Source organism: Perognathus longimembris, chromosome 7 (assembly GCF_023159225.1).
Source record: "Perognathus longimembris pacificus isolate PPM17 chromosome 7, ASM2315922v1, whole genome shotgun sequence".
In the NCBI taxonomy this organism is placed as follows: Eukaryota; Metazoa; Chordata; class Mammalia; order Rodentia; family Heteromyidae; genus Perognathus; species Perognathus longimembris.
In genome coordinates, this window is record NC_063167.1 from 76,542,494 (window position 1) to 76,555,078 (window position 12,585).

A 12,585-nucleotide genomic window follows, 5' to 3' on the forward strand; every position below is an offset into this window, starting at 1 on the left:
TGCCACTAGGCCATATTCCCAGCCCCGAGTCTACTTTTAATTGAGCACCAGCTATACTCCAGGCACTGCACTGGACTGCAAGTACCACAGGAGGTACCACTTACCCCATAGAACATACAGAGTTGAATAGTGACAAAACCAAGCAGAGTAGCAATCCTGTGACAAATGAGATTCCCAGGCCTTGTGATGTGGGCACTACTTGTCCCACTATGCTTCTTAGCCACATTGTCCACTCCCCTGAGGGCCCAGAAACTTCTCTTTATCGCTGTATTTTTATCTAGTGCTCTCCTAGGACACCAGAGAGATTGGTTTAATAGGCTCAGAGAATTATGAGAAATAAGCTGATGAAGAAAAACAAAACATTGTTCAGTATAAACATCATTATTTCCTTTCATGCTCAAATTTACCTTCAAGAATTTGATCATGAAGCACTGGCACACACACACACACACACACACACACACACACACACAGGAAGCAGGCTGTGCAAAGCTGATGGGAATTTAATTTTAGTTTGGTTTGGTTTGTTAGTGATGGGGATCAAAGTTCGAGCCTTATATCAAGATAATATCATGCCATTTGCAGGGAAATGGATGGACTTAGAACAAATCATGTTAGTTGAGGTAAGCCAAGCTCGGAGAGACAAAGGGTTCATGTTTTCTCTCATATGAGGAAACTAGATCTAAAATACATGATCAATTACACAGGTCTCTAGGCATGCACACACAGTGAGGCCAAAGGAGGTTACTCTTAGGAGAAGAACACAAAAGTGCGATGCCTATGTGCCTCTGAACATATAAAATAATACTTACCCAAATGAACTCCGGGAAATGGAAATAAGAGGGTTTTCCTTTGTTGATCTTATTCTTTTCTTTTTGTCTTGTTTATCTGTCTTTAATGTCAGCATAACTTTCCTTAGGAATTGACAAGAGAAACCTTTTATGTTTTCTCCAGACAGTATCCCTCCAGCCAAACTTTGAAATTATGTTGCAATTTTTAGCTCTATGGTTTCATTAGTGAGTAATTCACCAAGTCCTTTAGGAATTAAAACCCCTTTAACAATCCGCTGGTGATGATACTGAAGGCATCTCAGCTCTTGCCCACTGAGTTCTTGATTGACAATGTCAAAACAATCATCCTAGCACCAAGGTATCCAAGAATGCAAGAAAAAAGACAACGCAAAACATAATGTCCCAACTATCTTAACTATAATTATAAAAACAGGTACTAGCTTGTGTTTTGCCAAGAGTCCTGAAACTGTCTTCAGGGAGCAGGCAAGCAAAGAGAAGAAGAACCCAGAAGCAAAAAGAAAAACAACACACTAGAATCCCAGAGCCAGGGCCCCTCCCGTGAGCCTGGGTGATGTTTACTCCTGGGCCATTTGCTTTCCTGGTCCCCCACTACCCGTGAAACTGCTGCCATAACCCAAGCTATTGCTTTGGGTTACAGTTGAAGCCTCCTGCCTCGCTTCTGCCAGTCTTTATGTGACTGCGGGCACCATGGCCTGGCATTGCATTCTGATTCCCGAGGCTCAGAGCCCATGGTGAGTCTTTTCTATGGCTTTAGAAAGCTATGGCATCTTGAGCACTGTCGGAAGTGCTTTTTATATATGTAATCATATTGTCTTATTAAATTCCCTCACAGCTCCTGCATGAGGAACGTTAAGTGGCTTGAGCCAGGTATGGTGACAGACACCTGTAATCCCGCTACTCAGGAGGTGGAGGCAAGAGGATTGTGAGTTTGAGGCCCAAGATGGGCTACCTAGCAAGATTCTGTCTCAAGGGGGAGAGGTGGGGAGCTGGGTGCCAATGGCTCATGCCTGTAATCCTAGCTACTCAGGAGGCTGAGATCTGAGGATCACGGTTCAAAGCCAGCCCAGGCAAGAAAGTCCATGAGACTCTTACTCTAATTAACCGCCAGAAAATCAGAAGTGGCACTGCAGCAAAGTGACAGAGCACTAGCCTTGAGCAAAAAGAGCTCAGAAACAGTGCCCAGGCCCTGAGTTCAAGCCCCACAATGGAAACAACAACAACAAAAACCACTAGTAGGAAGAAAAGGAAAGAAAGTAGAAAAGAGAAAGAACATGGCTGAGTGGTTTGTCTTTCATACAGCTCCGAGGGCAGCAAAGAAGGTAGTCTGAGTCTTGGCCCTGAGGTCCTTGGGCCTTCCTCCTCAGGCCTCCTCTGGAGGCCCAGACAGTTTTCTTCTCCTTCGATTCCCCTTCGCCGCCTGTCTCTGGGTTGGTGGCTTTGCTGTTTCCAGTGGACGTCTATCCACACACTGCACATTACATTCCTGTCTTGCCCCAGAGGCCTGCACACCTGACCCTGCTCCATCCTTAGCCACCTTCTCTGCTCCCAAGTGCAGATGCTGTTGCACTGCCAATGGCCTCTGCTTCCCTGCTCGTCCTGCACAGGCCTCTGGAGTACTGTGCCTCCCAGTACTTTCTGTCTAAGGAGTGTCCTACCCTATCACCCTCCCCAGTCTCCCAAAATCTTCCAGCCCTGGCTCTGCCAGAACCAGGGAAGCTGCTATGTTCCCTGCAAAGAGCTTCACAAGCCCACCTGGGTTGGGGCCTGCTTTCCCTGCAAAGCTCAGCTTCTTTGGCCTCTAGCTCGGCCACCGTTTGCTGACACTACTGTTATGTGATTCCTCTCATTTGTGTGTGTGTATACAGGTAATGGGGCTTGAATACTGAGCCTGGGTGCTGTCCCCTAGCTCCTTCACTCAAGGCTGGTGCTCCACTGCTTGAGCCACACCTTCACTTCCAGTGTGTGTGTGTGTGTGTGTGTGTGTGTGTGTGTGTGTGTGTGTGTGTGTGTTGGTTAGCTGGAGGTTAAGAGTCTCATAGACTTTCCTGCCTGGGTTGGCTTTGAACTATGATCCTCAGATGTCAGCCTCCTGAGAAGCTAGGATGACAGGAAGGAGCCACTGACAGCAGGCTATGATTGTGCTTTACAATCACAAGCTCCTTAGGTGCCAGAGGTCTCTTTTTCACTTGGTATTTCTCACATGCCTCTCAGTGCTTCCCACACAGTTCAGCATGTCTGTTGGTTTCTACATGATGCTATTTATGTCAGGTGGAGTGGAACACTCAAACAGGATTAGAGGGAAACAGAGTCAAGGAGCTAGAGTTCACTTCCGGGGGCCACCACTTCCCCCTCGGGCTCTTTCTCCTTCCTGTGCAGTGTTTGTGCTGTGTGGTACTGGCCTGTGACTGGCCTGCCTTTTGCTGGCTGGATACCTGAGCTAACCTTCTGGTCACCGTTGGGTGTGTTCCCAGCACATACTCTACTGGCATTCTAGCTCAGGTCTGCTGCCTCTTAGCTGTGATCCCAGCCTCAGTTTCTTCACCTGTCAGTTGGGCCAGAGAAGTTTCAAGGACTTCTCAGTGACTTAGCGTGGCCCACCATCTGCCCTATGAGATAACAGGCATGTTCTGGGTGCTAGGTATGAAATCACTACCACAGAGCTTATGTTCAGCTGGAGAGAAAGAAACTAGGAATGAAGGAAATATGGAGTGTGTCCTAGCAATCAGTGCTGAGAACCATGTGGACACTGAGGAATTGTGGGCTTTCCTAGCTGAGCCCTGACTTCCTGTGGTGATTAAACAGGCAGATGAGCAGGAACTCTGAGAATGGTGCTGACAATGGTTAGAATTCAGCATCATCAGTGTGTGTGTGTGTGTGTGTGTGTGTGTGTGTGTGTGTGTGTTAAGAAACAAAAAAGTATCAAGTAAACATTTATTATAGGGCTGGGAATATGGCCTAGTGGCAAGAGTGTTTGCCTTGTAAATATGAAGCTCTGGGTTCGATTCCCCAGCACCACATATACAGAAAATGGCCAGAAGGGGCGCTGTGGCTCAAGTGGTACAGTGCTAGCCTTGAGCAAAAAGAAGCCAGGGACAGTGCTCAGGCCTTGAGTCCAAGCCCAAGGACTGGCAAAAAAAAAAAAAAAAAAAAAAAAGAAAAGAAAAGAAAAAAAAGAAACATTTATTATAATACTTTTAAGAAGAAATAGACCAATCAACTTCTTGTTATAATTATCTTTCCTGTGTGTTGTTCATGTGAAAATGGCTGCTTCATAATCCCTTTTCATGGTCAGCCTTGAGCCAACCTGCTTTGAGTTCTGTAAATATATGAGGCTCAGTGAACAATACAGAGGCTGTGCTACTGCATTACGTTCTTAGCTCATTCCTGGATTTTTTTTTTCCTTCTTAGAATTTAAGTACTTCAGAGTAGATCAAACCCCAATCCTAAAATATAGCCTGTATGACATAACAAGTCTGTGCAATTTATAAAAGAAATTCAGGGCAATTTAAGAAGTTAATCTTTTTGAAATGTAAAGAGTCCATCCCAACACATCAAACCTGTCCAGCAGAGCCTGAGCTTTTACAGCAGGACATAAACACATTAAAAAAAAAAAAAAAAAAAGGTTTTCCTAGCTTGTGGCTCACATCTGTAATCCTTGCTATTCAAGAGCCTCTGAGGATTATCGTTTGAAGCCAGTCCGGGCAGGAAACTCCATGAGACTCTCATTTCCAATTAACCACTAGAAAAACAGAAGTGGTACTGTGTCTCAAAGTGGCAGAGCACTAGTCTTGAGCAAAAGCGCTCAGGGACAGTGCCCAGGTCCTGAGTTCAAGCTTTATCACTGACAAGAAAAGACTTTTCCTGCCCTCCACAAGAGTGACATCCAGTAGGTAGTGGATTTCTATGCCCCACAATTCTCAACTCTGCAAACAAACAACCAACTTAGAACTAACTGTGGACCCCTTAGTGGCGGAGGCCCCCAAGGCCACCTCCCTTTCACACAGCAGTCCCAAGTTCCTGCTGCTTCACACTTCCTACTGGGATCAAGGTCTCCCACAATCCCTCCTTGGACCCAATCCCCACCCTTAGGATTTAGGAAATGATATTGCTATTATTGTTGGATTACAATGGTACATATAACTCTGCAGCAGTCAAAGAAGGGCGAGGCATAGGGTAGAGAAGGTGGGGGATGGGGGCCAGGTGTCTGCTCTTTCTCAGGACACTCACTTCCGTGGCACATTGGGATGTTCCCCAACCCAGATGGTTGAATCAACTTGCTTGGAGTTTTATGGTGGCATCATTCCACAGGCATGGCTGATGGAAACAATGCCATGGGCAGTTGAACTGAGCCCCTCTCTGTCCTGTTCCCCCCTCCCACCCCCGTCGAAGTTGGGAGTAGAGCGGAAAGTTCCAGCCTCCTCATTCCGTGGCTGGTTCTGTGAGCCATCCTGAAGCTATGTCCGATAGTCACCTGCTTCCCCAAATCGCCTCATGAATATACAAATGCCTCCTTTATTAATATAGTTCTTAACACTTTGTGTAAGAAACCAGGGCCTGAAACCCAAGATTATAACAATAAGTGCTCCCAGCAACCAGACCAGAGCTCCCTCCCCAAATGAAGGTTGTAGGAGCTCTGTGCTAGAGCTGGGCCACAAATCAAATACTATATCTCTTCTTATGTCCCCAGTACCCTTGAGCTGAGGGAACCTTCAAACTGTCACTTACGTTTCGGCATGGAGAGGACTTGGGTGGGTAAATCTGCTGTCTTCCCTTGTGACTCCCTCAGAAAATTTATTAACTTGAAATCTGAGTACTCAGAGAGGCCAGGGCGCCCTGCAGGGCCTAGAGCAAAGCTGCCTTGATTGCTTCTGGGTGACTGCTGTGGGAGGGACTAGGAGAGAGACAGCCTGGGTCTGAGGTGCAAAGGGGCAGAGGCATCATGGGCAAGTGCTTTAACAGTCCTTGAACACAGAATTCAGAGGTGGTAGCCAAGAACCCACACACACGTCCCCCCACCCCCCGCAAATGTCTGTGGTATACACTAAGCTGTCTGTCTACCCTGAAGATCACAGCCCCCAAAGACTGCAGAGATGTGGGGGCAGGAGCTCAAGGTTGGGGGGCTTGCCTAACATGACAACCCTGACACACACACACACACACACACACACACACACACTGTCTTAGAATCCCACTCTGACACTGGTGCCATGGCATCAGCAGATGCCTGTCTGGAAATTCTAATAGCAACATTAGAAGACACTTAGCTTGATTCTAGAACTTTCTTGTCCACTACAGTGAGGATGGTTGCTGGGCGCCCCTTTTTTTGGCCACCTCCTCTGCACCAGATCCTTGCTTTGCAGAAGCAAGCACCAAGATCCCATCCCTCGCCAGCAGCATCGGCTCTGGTCCACCCAGCCCTGCTGCTCTTGTGGATGTTAGGACCTGAAAAGAACAAGATGCCACGGGGAGCAAGGACTGCTTTCCCCATCCTAAGTCCCCCAGGGGGTGTGATCAGGGGTACACATGCCAGCAGCCAGAGAAGGTACAGTCAACTCTTTAAGCCAAGGGGGGTGGTCTTGTTCTGTGCAAGGCACTAGGGCTGACCTGGCTAGTCTTCTCCATCACGGCGGTTCAGGGCCATTCTCAGCTCCAGGCCTTGGGGGGCAGCTCTGCAAGGAAGGCGGGAAGGGCACTGACCATGTCTTGGCGGCTGTCCTGGTCTTCATGCCTGCCACACGTGCCACCTGCCACCCCCTCTCCCTGTATCCCCCACCTCCTCCTGGCACAGCCCTTCTTCTTTCTTCACAGCTCTTTTTCCCCACCCACTCTTTCCTGGCTTTATTTCTCCCCAGGCGTCTGTCACACTAACCCCTTTGTCTCCTGTTCCCTCTCCCCAATATCTGCCCTATGCAAGCCCAAAGTTCCCTCCCAGGGCTCTTCCTCCTTCTCTTTCATTAAAAAAAAAAAAAAGAAGCACTTAATCTGGATTTAAACATTTCCTCTGTGCTTTGTTCTGTGTACGCAGGTGGCAAGGATGGACCTGTGGGAGAGTTCCTGGTCCTCTCTCCCTCTCCATAGGAGAACGCAGGCATCCTGAGCAGGACAAGGTATCAGAGGCAGCTTTGTGGGACTTGGCTGTGGGCTCCACACCTGGGCTCCAAGTGATCTCCTTCCATCTAGCAACCAGCCAAACCTACAGTCCCCTAGAGGGTTGGTAAGTTCTGGAATGGAGTCTCAGGGTGACCCAGAGGTGTTTGACACCATCATCACGTGCAAGGACAAGGGAGGGCAGTGGTACACAGGCAACAAGCTCATAGGGACAAGATGAAATTGAGAGACACACCCACACCCCAACCCCAACTCTAGCTCAGGGCTATAGCCTCATTTCCTAAAGTGTCACCTCCCTCTGGAACTGCTGTCAGCCTGTAGAGCCCATCACCATGGCAGCCTGGGCCTGAAAATCTAGTCTCTCACACACATACACCCTTTTGCTTTTAGGAGCTACAGAATAGCCTCCTGCAGATTCTCCTCCTGACCTGCAGGGAGCTTGCGCATATGTGTGAGTGTGTATGTGTGTGATGTGTGTGTGTGTCTTGAACTCAGGGCCTGGGCACTGTCCCTGAACTTTTGTGCTCAAGGCTAGTGCTCTACTAGTTGAGCCACAATGCCATTTTTGGTTTTTTGGTAGTTAGCTAGAGATAAGAGTCTCATGGACTTTCCTGCTAGGCTCGCTTTGAGACTCCATCCTCAGATCTCAGCCTCCTGAATAGCTAGGATAACAGGTGTGATACACCAGCATCTGGAGCTATTTCTCAGCTATCTCTCTCTCTCTCTCCCTCTCTCTCTCTCTCTCTCTCTCTCTCTCTCTCCTCTCTCTCTCTCTCTCTCTCACACACACACACACACACACACGACAAACCTGCTGGGTGTCAGTGGATCACATCTGTAATCCTAGCTACTTGGGAGGCTTGAGATTTAAGAACGGATCATAGTTCAAAGCCAGCACAGGTAGGAAAGTCCACAAGTAGAACTGTGGCTCAAGTGGTAAAGGGCTAGTCTTAAGGAAAAAAAGCTCAGGGACAGCACCCATGCCCTGAGTTCAAACCCTGAGTTTGACACACACACACACACACACACACACACACACACACATTTTAAGGAGTGAACAAATACCAAAGAGTAGCAGAGGAAGGAACATGCCTATGCCTATGAAACTCCTTTACATGGCTGGCTGAATTTCAGGTCTGAGTTGTCCCATGTTTCTCAGTCATGCCTGTATGTCTGAGGATGGAAGCTTCCAACTCTGTGAAAGTGACTGGGTATGAGAACAAAAAAGTTGAATTACTTCAGCTGTTTTCCTCTGAGTTTGTCAACTGGAGTGGAACAGAAAAACTGTATCCCATGTCGTACTGACAGGACCCAAGGTTGCAAACTCTGTGGAAACCAGCCTCCAAGATGGCACCCCAACACCCCCCTTCATGCCCTGAAGCACCATTCATACTGTGGCATAGTTGGGTGGTATGACCCATAGAATGCAAGTGCTGGTGACTTTTGAAAGTAGGTTCTAAAAAGAGGGTTTCCATCTCTTTCTTTCTTCCCTCTTTTCATGGGGATACAGCCCCTGTGTGTGTGGGGGGGGGGCTCTATGTGGTAAGAACTAAGTAAGGCCTTCTGCCATCAGCCATGTTAGTGAGTCATCCTAGAAGCAAGACTGCAGGCCCAGACAACCTCATGAGAGATCCCAGCCAGAACCACTCAGCTAAGCGTCTTTATGGCCCATAGAAATTGTGAGGGGGGAAAAAAGACATTTACTATTTTAACCTGCGAGGGTCTGGAGTAATTTGTTAATGTAACAATAAACCACCATAACAGATCCTTTCCTGTCATCTCAGGGTGTGAGCAGTTCAGCAAAACCCTTGTGGCAATTCTGTTTAGAGAAATAAGCATCTCCACCTCAGAGAGGTAACATGGGTAAAGAAATGTCCTGGGTCATCTGACTCCCACCCACCCAAGCTGCCTGCCTTGCTAGAGACAACCAGAAAAGACAAGCCAGCCTGCCCCACTGACAGCCAGCCCAGCTTTAATGATGAGACCTTGGGGTCACAGGGTGGGAATAGGTGGGGGTTTAGAAACTACCACTGCCTACAAAAAGAGGAAAAGAGATATGCTTCCATATTCGGCTGGTGATACTGAAAAATTCAGTCCCCTGGATTTGATGCCAATTCCTAAATAAACAGAACAGGGCTTTGTAGAAAAGGAAGTAAAGGTTTATTATTAATTTTGCCAAGAAAATTGGGGAAGACAAAGACCTCAGTCCTAAGGCTGTGTGTTGTGGAAGATGTTGAGGTAAAGCCTGGGAGTTTGGGCTCTCAGATGGCCATGGTGAGAGGCATGGCCATGGGGCAGACGGCGGCCGTGGATGAGGAAGATGGTGACCAGGCCTGCTGGAATTGGAAAAGCCACTCCTGAATTCTTGAATGGGGAGATGGGGGGCAGGGAGGGAGAAAGGGGAGACAAAGAGAAATGAAAGAAAACAAACCTTACAAAGCTTTTTTTTTTAAAAAAAAAAATCAAAACCAAGCGAACCAAATACTTTCACAATGAAAATTAGGCTGGCAGCCTGGGTAAGAAAAGTCTATGACATAGACACTCTGTCTCAAATAAACAGCACACTGCAGGGCCAGCCCTGTACAAGCAAGCAGAGCAAAAGGGCAAGACACTGAGTTCAACTCCTATTATTGGCAAAAAGTAAAGGGAATAAATTGGGCTTAGTAAGTAAAGTTAGTTAGTTATTAGGCTAAAACTACAGTGTGAGTATGTTTATACTTAGATGTCCTTTTTGTTCTGCTGGAGCATGATGGAGACATGGTGAAGAAAATGACATTCTAAAGCAATAGCAAATGATCAACAGAATGGGTAATGATGCTAGTAGATTCAGAAAGCTGATGACCACAAAGCTCTGGATTGCAAGGGATGGTTGGTGTCCATACTCCATGAGTGCAGAAGCTTCTAGTCGGAGGCCTGTTTTCATTCACAAATCAGCTTGTAGCCCAAGCCTGCAGGCTGCGCTTCACTGAGGTCCCCTGTCCAGGCATTGGACTCTGAGGAAGGCAGGCAGCCTGCAGTGTTTCTTCTGCCTTTTCTGGGACGGTCTGAACCTAGGTTCCAGTGGACGTATAGCCATGTAACTTAGTGGATGTATAACCGTGTAACTTTCCTTCCCCAGCTCCCCACACAGAACAAAAAAGGTCAGAGTTTCTCTAAGGCCATTTTTTTGGGAGCCAAATAAATCAGAATGGTTCTGAGATTTTTTTTTTGATGGATTTTAAGATCTGAGTATTAAAGCTAATAATCTGTGGCTCCTGCCTGTAACCCTAGCTATTCAGGAGGCTAAAATCTGAGGCTGACAAGTTGAAGCCAGTCCAGGCAGGAAAGTTCATGAGACTTTTTTTTTCTTATTTATTGTCAAAGTGATGTACAGAGAGGTTACAGTTTCATACATTAGGCCTTGGGTACATTTCTTGTACTGGTTGTTACTTCCTCCCTCATTCCCCTTCTCCCCCCTCCCTCTTTCCCTCTCCCCCTCATGAGTTGTTCAGTTGGTTTACACCAAACAGTTTTTCAAGTATTGCTTTTGTAGTCGTTTGTCTTTTTATCCTTTGTCTCCATGAGACTCTTATCTCTGACTAGTAAAAACCTGGGAGTGAAGTTGTGGCTCAAGTGGTAGAACATTAGCCATAAGCAAAAAAAGCTAAGGGGAAAGCTAAGGGACAGAACCCTGAGTTCAAGCTCTAGCACACACACATATATACACACGTATACACACACACACACACACACACACACACATACAATTTGTCTGCCTGGGCTGGCTTTGAACCTCCATCCTAAGATCTCAGCCTCCTGCCAGGATTAGAGTGTGAGCCATGGGTACCCAGTCCCCATCCCCATCCTGACACCTTGTGCTGTTCAGTTTAGTTATTGGCCTCGCTGAAACTCAGCACTAAGATTAATAATGTTATCACTTAAATTCCCCAGATTTTTCTGGTAAGATAGGAGTTAGTTCTTTAGGGTTGGCCTGCACATTTATTTTGGGAAACCATGTGGTAGGAAAGTTTCAAGAAGAGCTGTGGAGGAATCTTTGAGGCACCTGGTAGATATTTTCAGGTGGGAGGAGCTAAATGTTCTACTTAGTAACAAATAGGATGCTGATGGCTGGGAGTGGAGGGTTGTGGTAGAAAGGAGGAGAGGTGGGAACCACACTGGGGTGGCAAAGAATTTGGCTGGTGTGACCATTTGAACTCCACTTTGTTTCTCTAGAAGAGATATTTTTATTGAGATGCTAACCAATAACAGTCATAGCAAATAATTGTTCCACATTTAAGTCTTTAACTCATGCCAGTAACTTGTGCCAGGACTGAAATAAATTCTTGCAAAGATGAACTTCCATCATCCTTTCAACAGCTTGGTGATTTCTCAGATAAGGAAAAGGCCTAGAGAAGTGAAGGATCAAATAAGAGACACAACTGAGATTTGAATATACACAGCCTATAACCCTAATATGCTATTACCAGAGGTTTCACCTAAAAAAATAAAACCAAAACCCCTTATTCTTAGAAAAAATTTGAGGCATGTTTTATTATTATGATAGTAGTATGTACTCATTGAGGGTACTTATATGAAAATAATCTGTACAAACATGAAATGTATTACAGCAGACAGTAGGTCAGTACTGTGAACTCCTAATGATCAACACAAGCTATTTTTATTTATTTATTTATTTATTTATATATATTTTTTTTTGGCCAGTCCTAGGGCTTGGACTCAGGGCCTGAGCACTGTCCCTGGCTTCTTCTTGCTCAAGGCCAGCACTCTGCCACCTGAGCCACAGCGCCACTTCTGGCCATTTTCTGTATATGTGGTGCTGGGGAATCAAACCCAGGGCCTCATGTATTTGAGGCAAGCACTCTTGCCACTAGGCCATATCCCCAGCCCTATTTTTATTTTTTTGGCTATTCCTAGAACTTGAACTCAGGGCATGGGCTCTGTCTCTGAGCTTCTTTGCTCAAGGCTAGCACTCTACCACTTGAGCCACAGCGCCACTTCCGGCTTTTTCTGTTTATGTGGTGCTGAGGAATCAAACCCAGGGCTTTGTATACGCTTGGCCAGCACCCAACCCCTAAGCCACATACCCAGCCCAAGGTAATGTTTAATGAGAGTTCCCCCCCCCCCCCCCCCGCCCCCAATCCTGGGGCTTGACCTCAGGGCCTGAACACTGTCCCTGGCTTCTTTTTGCTTAAGGCTAGCACCCTGCCACTTGAGCCACAGCTCACTTCCAGCTTTTTCTATATATGTGGTGCTGTATATGAGTTGAGCACTTTACCACTAGACCATATTCCCAGCCCCTAATGTTTTGTTTTGTTTTTTTGTGCAGGGAAGTGGAGAAGGGCAGAGATCAGCTCCCTACAAGCTGACAATATAACCTATGCTTTGCTTCCCTCTGTTGGCGAGAAGAGGCTATTCTTTTTTTCTTGTAGGAATTTTTCCTTCAAGCTGTACATACATAATCACTGCAGTTGAAGAATCAGTTATTGAATTTATAAAAGGGTAAGATAAAGCTCACTAGATTTTTCTCCTCAGATGGCAACCAAATATACAATCTCGTTCTTTTTACTGCCTGTAGAGCTAGACCTACTATAAACTGTCAGAGAACCCTCAATTCCTTGTCTAATCTTCTAATTGTAGAACACAAAAAGAACACTTGGTTGCTCAC